This window comes from Oncorhynchus masou, chromosome 3 (assembly GCF_036934945.1).
Source record: "Oncorhynchus masou masou isolate Uvic2021 chromosome 3, UVic_Omas_1.1, whole genome shotgun sequence".
Classification (NCBI taxonomy): Eukaryota; Metazoa; Chordata; class Actinopteri; order Salmoniformes; family Salmonidae; genus Oncorhynchus; species Oncorhynchus masou.
Genome location: NC_088214.1, coordinates 21,856,979 through 21,869,532, shown reverse-complemented (window position 1 = coordinate 21,869,532; position 12,554 = coordinate 21,856,979).

The following is a 12,554-nucleotide window of genomic DNA, read 5'->3' as shown; positions in this document are numbered from 1 at the left end:
CCTGGTTAAATAAAGGCGAATAAAAAAATATAAAAAAATGGTCACACCCATGTTCATCAGGCTACACCTAGTCACACCCATCGAACGGGAGCCAACATACATCAAATGCTGTTGAAGAATGGTGCAGACCGTTTAGGGGAAATGTTGTTCATTATAACTCGTCACACAACATAACAAACGTTGAATCAAACTGAACGCACCCATTCAGGAGTGTAGGTCTATCAAACCTCAAACCTGGGTCCCTGATAACTGTCAGTCCAACATGTTATTACACCAAGAGTCTCAAACATTTTGACAATGTTGGTAACTAGCTATGTGTTGTACTAAAATTGTTACATCATGCTTAGCCTCAGATGTTGTTTTAGAGTTCAGATATCTGCATTTTCAAATCGCACACCATATCCAAATCTGCATTTTAAACCATTTCACCTGTGTTTTATATTAAAAGTCAGTGTTTTTTTGCTGCAATAGAGTGATCAGGGGCGTGCAACTATAGTTTTGCAACACATTCGGCAGAAATTAGCTTCATTTTCATCCAATGACAACAGAAGTGCAACGCTATTTGGCTAGTAGCCACACAAGTAAATGAGCTTACAATGAAAAAGCAAGATCTTTCTTGAAACAATGATGCATGGCCATCATATTTCTAATGTTTATCATAAAAAGAATGTAGCCAGCTACATGTCCTACTGTTTTGTTTGAAGTTCATCTTTCTTGCATTTTACAGAAAAAAAGTACAGAGAAAGGTACCAGAGACACGCAGCTACACATCAGTCCGAGCGCTGTCTGCTGATAGAATGTCCATTCCTAAATTCTCATCTGAGTGGAGAAGTGCAACTGAATTACAAAATTTGCCTTAAAGCAGAGCAGAAATTACAATAAGAAGCATTTTAGATCTGCGTTTACAAAATGCAGCAAGATATTTCTTATGTGTTTTATTTATTTTTTTCTGCGCAGAAGTCAAGACAATACCAGCAAACATCTTCAAGGCAGTACCTATGTTACAGGACTGCATTCCAGTGGCTTCAGTCGCCATCACACTTCTGACACCAGTGTCGCAAATGGCAGGGCATGGAAGCAAACCTGGGTTGCTGGCATGAAAATCAAACACCCTATGCATCCCGCCAAGAGGGCTAACCAACTTAATGGTAATTGTAACATGAGTATTGTCAAAATAGCTACCTAACGTTATTTATCTTCGGTATGATGCTCCTGGGACATCAGCTAACGTTAGCTAGGATTCAAGGTCTATGCCGGGACAACATAGCTAGGTAAAGTTCCCCTGTATAAAACAATCAAGCTAGATGGCTATCTACATCCCATGTATAAACATTTTAAATTCACTCCCCATCCCATGTTACAGTAGCTTAAGTAAGGTTGTATAGCCACAGGTGGCTCTTAGCTATAATGACCGTTAGCTACATGTAGCTAGCTAACAAAACCTAGCAAGCTAACCACTAACGTTAGCCCTAGCAACATTTTGAATGAAATAGCTAACGTTACATATATGTTTCCTTGCTATTTGACATTTCTCAGTCAAGATGCTAAAAGTTCGCTAGTTAATCAAAAAACACCCCTACCGTTCATACTGAGAGATGCTTGCCTCCTGCTTTTGCAACTAGCTAGCTAGCCGCCAGAAGAAAGTTGTGTGTTGCTGTTCGGATCGTTCGTCTGCTGCATACACTGTCATTGGTCTGCTGTTTGGCGCCGAATGGCGCGTGTCTTTTGGCTAGTAGTAGAACACATCCATGCGGCTCAGTTAGGAACGACAGCCAGCTCTCCACAGCGTCAGGGTGACACAATCCACAGATGACCATACTCAAAGGGGTGTTAAGTGTTTTGGAAATATGTTCTAACCTACCGTGATCTGTGCCTGTCTAAAATGTATCCAATTTAGGAGCCTTGCAGAGACCGGGGAAGTTATAGTTTTGCAAACAGGTGGACCCCATTCAATGTATTCTGTGATTTTTTAAAATGAAAATACGTGTATTTTCTCCTGAACTTGTTTAAACGTGCAACAGCAAGGGGTATGAAAACTTATGCACTCAAGCAATGGGGTTCATCAATACCTTGTGGGATTTGAGGACTGTATTATCACAGATCTTCTAAACCATACTGTACTGTCTTTAGGGGCAGCGGGTAGCCTAGTGGTAAAACTGTTGGGCCAGTAAAGAATCCTGGAGCTGACAAGGTACACATCTGTTGTTCTGCCCCTGAACAAGGCAATTAACCCACTGTTTCCTGGAAGGCTGTCAATGTAAATAAATAAGAATGTGTTATTAACTGACTTGCCAGTTTAAATAATTAAAATAAATAACATTACTCTGAAAGACATTGGCATTTCCAATGTATTTCAATGACCATAAAACATGATCAACATGAAGACTTTCATTAGGTACTATTAAGCGGTTGTTGGGTTGGCTTTCTTCTCAATTTGGTTCAGGACAGTGTCCTCTAACAAATAATCAAAGAGGCAGTCTGCCATTCTCATCTTGATGGCCAACTCCCCCTGCTGCCAATTCTGCATCTGGAGTTGTTCACCATGCAGCTCTTGATGCTGAAAGAGACCAACAGGATACATTAGGTCCAGCTGTGTGTGCGTGCATGGTGCGTACTTCCGTGCATGCTTACACGTGTGCGTACCTGCATGTGTGTGTGCGTATGTGTGGCAATTATGGACAAAGACTACACACTTGTAAAAAGCTTACCAGAATGCGGTCCATCTTTATCCGCTTGAGGCTGATTGTGAAGATCTGGCCAAACTTCAAAGCTGACTTTGCACTTGTAGGTGTGATGTCTGACCTCTGGCTTCTCCCATGGCAGCCTTTTAACTTCTCCTTCTGGGAAGATTTACATTTACATTTTAAGTCATTTAGCAGACGCTCTTATCCAGATCTTATTTAGGATCTCCCAGCTGAGGTCAAAACAGCCTTTAGGATAATTAGAGACATAGGAAGGTCTCTCAAAACCACACAAACAATGAGCAATACCACTTAGATTACAATAATCTTGTAAAAAATAATATGTTCGGGGTCAGGACTTCCTTTCCCTAGCCTTATCTTATGTGAAGATCATGTGATAACATGAAATTACATGTGAAAAAGTGATCATATTTTAAATGTTCCAATCATGTGATCCAATCATGTGATATTCCAAATGTGAAATCATGTGATATTCCACATGAGAAATCATGTTTTTTTTTCTGTAAGGGTTATGTTCCATATCACCATGTTAACTAATTCACGCTATTGAGTGGCATAGCTGATTGTGTGAATCAATGAGTGAATAGTGTGAATCCATGCTTTTACACAAAGGCTTACCATCCTGTAGCTACATTTGTTGCGGGTCTCCAGATCATCTCCTATGCTCCACCATGTTTTACCGTAGGTATGAGGTACTTTCTGCATATGCTTCCGTTTTTCAATGCCAAACTCACCACTGGTGCGTGCAGCCAAAGAGCTTTATTTTCATTTTCCATTAACCATAGCATCGGTTCCAATCTAAGTGCCAATGCCGTTCATCAAGAAAAAGTACCTCATACCTATGATAAAATATGGTGGTAGATCTTTAATGTCATGGGGGTATTTTGCTTCCACTGATCCTGGGCCCTTTGTTAAAGTCAATGGCAACATGAACTTTACCAAGTACCAAGACACCTGCCTGTACACTTGGTTGCAAGTGGATCTTCCTGCAAGACAATAATCCCAAGCACTTGTTAATTGACCACAAAATCAACATTTTGAAATAGCCATCTCTTTCACTTGATATGAACCCTATTGAAAATCTGTGGTTTGAATTGAAGAGGGCAGTCCAGAGGAAGGATATTAAGGATCTGGAAAGATTCTGTATGCAGGAATGATCTAAGATCCCTCCCAACATGTTCTCCAATCTCATTAAAACATTTTAGAAAAAGGCTCAGTGTCAGTATCCTCGCAAGGGGAGGGCGCTTAGAGTATTGAAAACAGGGTTGTCATTCATTTTGAACACTATTTTTTAAGATGTTTTTTTACTACTTGTTCAACAAAATCTCTTGTTCTGAGTAATTGAATTAGTATAATTAGTAGTATAATTTTTTTTGAGCATATAATATAGTTATATATTTTTTCAATATTTTTTGCTCATCTTTATCAATGGTACCAATAATTATGGATCCCACTGTAAATCTATATCTGATGACAAAGTGACAGAACACATTGGATGAAGTGTTACATTTGTAAATTCTAGAGCAGGCAACATGGTACAATGTGTGATGGAATATGTTTTTCAACAATGAAATCCTTGAATTGAAGTTGATATTTCTCACTCATATATCACTTTTTGTGATCAACTATCACCTTCTCATATTTCAATATTCCGAGTTCCTGTCCTTGTGACCCTTGACAACTTGATTTCAACATAAACATTGATGCCGTTCATCAGCCCATCTCTGACAGTCATGTTTTGTGATAGTGTCCTAGTCTTACAGTTATCTAGTGGAAATGTGTGGTATACTGTATATTTATTTCACCGCCATAGTTTCGAATACAATCTCTTTCAAAAATTGCATTGATATTTAGTGTGTGTAATGTTCTTACTCAATTCCTTGCACCAGTTTTGACGCATTCTAACTGTCAAAGTTCATGTATTGAAATGATGTATACTTGGCCAAATAAAACATTTATTTCCAATTCTGTGATCATGTAAACATTGGCTATATCTCACTTTTTAAAAGCACAAAGTATTTGAGGCTGGTAAAAGGGTCTTTCTCCCAGATTGTTTCAAGCACATAATGGTTTCAAATTGACATGGCAGTACAAACAATATGCAGCAGGGGGAAGCATTACTCTGTGAAGGAATTTGTTGATTCAACTTTAGAAGATGAAGCCTTTTTGTATACTAACTTCTAAGCCTGCGCTTAAGGATTCCTTTTACCAGCCTCTAATATGCAGGAAAAGATTTAAGGGAGAGAATCCAGCTTGTTCTAGTGAGAAGTAGATGGTCATTGTAGCACCAGATGCGTGTACAGCGAGATCATTCTGATAACAAGAGAATGAATTTAAAGGTCAGGCTGACTCAGTCTTAAACTCATGAAAATGTGTGCAAAGACTGTGAAGAGAAATGGATATTAAATGAGAGTCTGTTTTCACTCTTTCATTCACTTGTCCCTCCTTTCTTTCCCCATTCCTCTCATAAACAAACAGCATGTCATGTTCATCCCAAATAACCAGCTGCTCTCCATATTGCCTTTCTTTCTTTCTTTCTTTCTTTCTTTTCTTCGTATGTTCCTTGCAAAGCAGGATCAGCCCTTGCTTCAAAGGGAATGATGATTGATGTTCTCAAATGATTGAATGAAAGGCCACATATTTCCCCGGTTGCTGTTATGACAAATGTGCAGCAACGCTGTCGCATACTTTTGCATTATTTATCTTGTACATGTTCACTGACCTCCAAAAATAATTGAGTTGGAGAGACTTCCCTTCCATGGGATATCAATTCCCTGCCTGCCTATCGTTTCATTGTCGTGGTTGTACGCAGGCAGCTCATGTACTATAGGCTATGGCCAAACACCTACAGTATGTTTGTGCTTCACCAATGTGTAGTGACTGTGCTCAACTCATGTTGGAAAAAAAAATCCTCTCGTGTTTTTTTATCATGGGAAAGTTAACACTGTTCTGTGAGTTAATACGCCTAACCTTCTGGTGCAGGGTACAAAAAGTAACACTGTGAAACAAATAATGAGACAGAGTGAGACCGAGGCAACAATTTGCCATGTGGGGACTGATGTCACCATCTCACAGTCTGTTATCACTCCCAGTCCCCCCTCCTGCATTTCTTTCAGGCCCTAAAAGAGTCTCATCAGAGGCTGAAACAGCTGGAGCAATGGCAACAGCCTGCAAAGAGAAACCATGTTGGGAGACGGTTGCTAAAAAAAGAATGTTGGACTTCATAAAAGAAAAACACAAAGAGACAAGTCTTAGCAAATACCTGCACTAATCCAAGGTTATGAGACAGTTAGGTATAGGAGATGAGAGAAGGGATAGGGTGGAGGACAGAGGAGAGAGAGAGAGGGAGAGTTGATCTGGCAATCTCTTTATTATCAATCACCAATTCCTATTAGGATGTTGCATGTGGTTCCAGGACATTACCCATTTCCTCCCCTGTATATCAAAGCCTGCATCCCCCATCCTCTCCCCCCTCCCTCCTCCACCCTAATTCACTCCAGATGAGCACAATGGGACATTTGATTTAGTGTGCAAAGACACATGTATACAGCTGTGTCTGCCTGTTTAAAACAGCTGGTGCCGAGTCTGAAATACAACGGCAAGCAAGCCCCAATCACGCACTTGTTTATGTAATTAAGACAGAGAAAATCTGAGCCAAAGAAAGATCTTTCTCTTTTTCTCTCTCTCTCTGTTCTCATCAGTTGAGGACTGATCTGATATTTCAATGTGGTAGAGTTCTTGGCTTTGTTAGCAACTCATAAAGCGAACGCTGGCAGGTAGAGTGTCACGGTCTAATGCTATGCAGGTGATATAAGCCATGTGCTGCCATAGTAACAGTGCAGTCTTGAGCACTGACCCCTTCATTCTGCTGAAGATGTACTCTGGTCCCTGACAAGCTCAAATAACCTGAATACACTACCGTTTAAAAATTTGGGGTCACTTAGAAAAGTCCTTGTTTTTGTCCATTAAAATTACATACAATTGATTAGAAATACAGTGTAGACATTGTTAATGTTGTAAATGACAATTGTAGCTAGAAACAGTTGATTTTTAATAGGAATATCTACATAGGTGTACAGACGCACATTATCAGCAACCATCACTCCGTGTTCCAATGGCACATTGTGTTAGCTAATCCAAGTTTATCATTTTTAAAGGCTACTTGATCATTTAAAAAAACCTTTGCAATCATGTTAGCACAGCTGAAAATGGTTGTTCTGATTAAAAAAGCAATAAAGCTGGCCTTCTTTAGACTAGTTGAATATCTGGAGCATCAGCATTTGTGGGTTCGATTATAGGCTCAGAATGGCCAGAAACAAAGAACTTTCTTCTGAAACTCGTCAGTCTATTCTTGCTCTGAGAAATGAAGGCTATTCCATGCGAGAAACTGAAGATCTCATACAGTGCCTTGCGAAAGTATTCGGCCCCCTTGAACTTTGCGACCTTTTGCCACATTTCAGGCTTCAAACATAAAGATATAAAACTGTATTTTTTTGTGAAGAATCAACAACAAGTGGGACACAATCATGAAGTGGAACGACATTTATTGGATATTTCAAACTTTTTTAACAAATCAAAAACTGAAAAATTGGGCGTGCAAAATTATTCAGCCCCCTTAAGTTAATACTTTGTAGCGCCACCTTTTGCTGCGATTACAGCTGTAAGTCGCTTGGGGTATGTCTCTATCAGTTTTGCACATCGAGAGACTGACAGTTTTTCCCATTCCTCCTTGCAAAACAGCTCGAGCTCAGTGAGGTTGGATGGAGAGCATTTGTGAACAGCAGTTTTCAGTTCTTTCCACAGATTCTCGATTGGATTCAGGTCTGGACTTTTACTTGGCCATTCTAACACCTGGATATGTTTATTTTTGAACCATTCCATTGTAGATTTTGCTTTATGTTTTGGATCATTGTCTTGTTGGAAGACAAATCTCCGTCCCAGTCTCAGGTCTTTTGCAGACTCCATCAGGTTTTCTTTCAGAATGGTCCTGTATTTGGCTCCATCCATCTTCCAATCAATTTTAACCATCTTCCCTGTCCCTGCTGAAGAAAAGCAGGCCCAAACCATGATGCTGCCACCACCATGTTTGACAGTGGGGATGGTCTGTTCAGGGTGATGAGCTGTGTTGCTTTTACGCCAAACATAATGTTTTGCATTGTTGCCAAAAAGTTCAATTTTGGTTTCATCTGACCAGAGCACCTTCTTCCACATGTTTGGTGTGTCTCCCAGGTGGCTTGTGGCAAACTATAAACAACACTTTTTATGGATATCTTTAAGAAATGGCTTTCTTCTTGCCACTCTTCCATAAAGGCCAGATTTGTGCAATATACGACTGATTGTTGTCCTATGGACAGACTCTCCCACCTCAGCTGTAGATCTCTGCAGTTCATCCAGAGTGATCATTGGCCTCTTGGCTGCATCTCTGATCAGTCTTCTCCTTGTATGTGCTGAAAGTTTAGAGGGACGGCCAGGTCTTGGTAGATTTGCAGTGGTCTGATACTCCTTCCATTTCAATATTATCGCTTGCACAGTGCTCCTTGGGATGTTTAAAGCTTGGGAAATCTTTTTGTATCCAAATCCGGCTTTAAACTTCTTCACAACAGTATCTCGGACCTGCCTGGTGTGTTCCTTGTTCTTCATGATGCTCTCTGCGCTTTTAACGGACCTCTGAGACTATCACAGTGCAGGTGCATTTATACGGAGACTTGATTACACACAGGTGGATTGTATTTATCATCATTAGTCATTTAGGTCAACATTGGATCATTCAGAGATCCTCACTGAACTTCTGGAGAGAGTTTGCTGCACTGAAAGTAAAGGGGCTGAATAATTTTGCATGCCCAATTTTTCAGTTTTTGATTTGTTAAAAAAGTTTGAAATATCCAATAAATGTCGTTCCACTTCATGATTGTGTCCCACTTGTTGTTGATTCTTCACAAAAAAATACAGTTTTATATCTTTATGTTTGAAGCCTGAAATGTGGCAAAAGGTTGCAAAGTTCAAGGGCGCCGAATACTTTCGCAAGGCACTGTACAACGCTGTGTACTACTCCCTTCACAGAACAGCGCAGACTAGCTCTAACCAGAATACAAAGAGGAGTGGGAGGCCCCGGTGCACAATTTGTCGTACATTAGAGTGTCTTGTTTGAGAAACAGACACCTCACAAGTCCTCAACTGGAAGCTTCATTAAATAGTACCCGCAAAACACCAGTCTCAACGTCAACAGTGAAGAGGCAACTCCGGGATGCTGGCCTTCTTGGCAGATTTCCTCTGTCCAGTGTCTGTGTTCTTTTGCCTAACTTAATCTTTTCTTTTTATTGGCCAGTCTGAGATATGTATTTTTCTTTGCATCTCTGCCTTGAAGGCCAGCATCCCAGAGTCGCCTCTTCACTGTTCGCTTTTGTGGTATGTGCATTGTTGATTGGTAGCCTAATTGATAAACATTTTACCCAGAGAGGAGAAAATTACTTGAGGTTGGGAGTAAATTAAATCATATTTTCCTCTTAACAACCAAATCCAAATATAGTGAACAACATTAGAAACACAACATATAAAGTGTTGGTCCCATGTTTCATGAGCTGAAATAAAATATCCCAGAAATGTTTCCATATGCACAAAAAGCTTATTTCGCTCAAATTTTGTTCACAAATTTCTTTACATCCCTGTTAGTGAGCATTTCTTCTTTGCCAAGATAATCCATCCACCTGACAGGTGTGGCATATCAAGAAGATGATCAAACAGCATGATCATTACACAGGTGCACCTTGTACTGGGGACAATAAGATGCCACTCTGCAATTTGCAGTTTTGTCACACAACACAATAACACAGATGTCTCAAGTTTTGAGGGAGCATGCAATTGGCATGCTGACAGCAGGAATGTCCACCAGAGCTGTTGCCAGAGAATTGAATGTTAATTTCTCTATCATAAGTTGCCTCCAACATAATTTTAGAGAATTTGGCAGTACATCCAACCGGCCTCACAACCGAAGACCAAATGTAACCACGCCAGCTTCCACATCCGGCTTCTTCACCTGCGGGATCGTCTGAGACAAGCCACATGGAGAGCTGATGAAACTGAGGAGTGTTTCTGTCTGTAATAAAGCCCTTTTGTGGGGAAAAGCTCATTCTGATTGGCTGGGCCTGGCTCCCCAGTAGGTGGGCCTATGCCCTCCCAACCTCACCCATGGCTGTGCCCCTGCCCAATCATGTGAAATCCATTCGTGAGCACCTAATGAATTTATTTAAATTGACAAATTTTCTTAAATGAACTGTATCTCAATAAAATTGTTGAAACTGTTGCATGTTGCGTTCGTATTTGTGTTCAGTACAGTTACTGTTTACTGGAGGACATTCAAGCTTGACATTAGTGCTGAATGAACTGAACGTGGAAATGCAGCGATGCAGAGAGACCCAGTCTCATCTATATAGGTTAGTAGGCTAGTGCCGCATTTTGGAGACAGAGCAAAGATTATGGGAGGATAACACTGCACGCATACAACTTGGCCATCTGATCCAGATCAAAGTGGAGACAAATAAAGCCAGAATGAGAGCTCCAGCCCCAGTAAGTTCCTTTAAATGTCTTCCTCCCCTACCCCAACCATACTAACTGTTACATCACTCTCTTCAACTGTTTCCATACACAAATGTTCCACTTCTTGGAGAGAGGCTCACACATACTTGGAGGCTGGATATTGGACAGTGAGTGGCTCGGACGTAAATCCTTCAAAGGAATGCAAACACCCCAGTAAATGGTCTGTAGTTAATATTAAACCCAAACGCCTGTGTCATAAAGCCTACGTAACGCTATTATATATATGACATGACACCGGTCATAACCATTTATGATGGGATATATATTATGACAAATGGCTTGTCATTACTCATGCAGAGGGTTGCGATAAAAACTAAGCGAGGAAGTCGGCTCACGGGGCGGCTCTGACAAGAAGTTCAGCAGAAGAAGTGTTACCCTGAGACCCATCAGAAGCTGGCAAATGACTCACTCACCTCCTGTTGTCCATTGACTCATCCATAATTCTATCTTTGAGTTTTAGGCCAAGTGGTGTCAAAGTAATCTAGCAGAAGGGGTCATCTAAGGCCAAATTAAGGCAAATATCTTACACATCTGTGTAGATACAGGCTCATAGTGAGGCTATTTATTGTCCTAAACAACATTAACTGCCAATCGCCTGTTATGTGAATTATTTCCCTCCAAACACATGTTTCCTACTAAACTAAGGCTAGTGTTGAGATGTGTTGTGTGGGCGAGATTGGATCAGAATGTGGGCTGAGGCTGTTATGACTAACAGGCCAAATGTTCGACACCACTGTGTCAGGCCTTTCACCTCATTGACCATAATGTGAAGGGCAGGTACAGTAGCATAACTAGTCCCTAGGTGTGGTCACAACCTCCTCCTTCTTCCTGAGAGGACCAGATCAAAGCAGGACTGTCCATGACACAGTCACAGTGTTGCCTCCCTGCCTGGACCTTTGGACATACTGCGGCAGAACAAACCTGTGTGATTTCTCTTGGCGAGGGAGTCAGTAACGCTAATGATTGGGATCAAACCCTCCGTGACCCGTCAGCGCTTGTCACTTCCCCCCTACAGACAGCCACTCTCCGAGCACTTATGTCTGTGGAGAGAGTGAAGATGAGCTTCCTCAGGGAAGGAATCCTCACTTTGATGATTCTACATTTCATCAAGGCTTTTGAAGCTTTTTTCTCTCTCTCTCGATCCCCCCTCCTTTCTCTTTCGGAGTGGGATCTTGCTTGGTTTGCTAAAGCAGCGGTTTTGGTATGAGTCATAGCAGTTATATTAGGTCCTCAGTAGTCCCTATGGATGATTACACACATGAATATAAACCCGCGCCTTCTTATGAAGCAACTGTACAGTCCTCTCTATCCATATGCCTACTTGCTTGCCATTGCCTTGCTCGTGAGCAAGCATTTCATGGTAAAGTCTCCACCCGTTGTATTGATTTTGGATTAGAAGATGTATGGTTTGTTGCTGGTTTTATAATTTAGCATTTATATATGAAGCTGGTGTGAAAATGGTGGTCTTTGTGCACTATATACAGTAAATGGTTCACAAATAATTGCTAAACAAAGTCATACCACTACTACTACTGTGCTAAGGCGAGAGGAAATGGCAGCTAGGATATGATGTCCTTGAGCAATGTGGGCTCAGCGCCGGTTCCAGGCATAAGCGACATAAGTGGTCGCTTAGGGGCCTCGACCATTGATTTTGTTAGTCACTCATACTCAGATATATTAAAACCTGTTATGGCTGCTGTCCCTGTACAGGGATCAACATCAGGGGAAATTTTAGAGTGACAACTAAAAATACAATTTCGTAACATTAAACATTCTTGAAAATGCAAGAGCAATCAAGAACAGAAACATTTTCCGCCATGACAGTTTTTACACATTTACATCTGAAGGTAAAATTATGACTTACATTCTGATATCTTGCTCTTATTTCTCTTCCTGAGTATCCCATTGATCAAATGAAGTGCCGTTTTCATTGATAAAATCCATTTTTATAGCCTAAATCTAAACATTTTGTAAACTATTTGTGCAGTGAATTCCATCTCTATCAATTTACGGAGCATTCGGCGTGATTCGCCCCTGTAAACAATCGTTTATTCCGTCATGGTGGGTTTCAGTGCATTCCTCTGGATGTTTGCAACACAGTCAGACAAGTTTTTTTGCTGGGAGAATTGACCGAAGTGAGCTGATTTGAAGACATCAATAAATGGCTACCTGACGCACCAATAATTTTAGCAAAGCTTCATTGATTGACTATATTTCTGCCCAATGACCACTGATCTTCTTGAAATCTAGCTGGGTAGA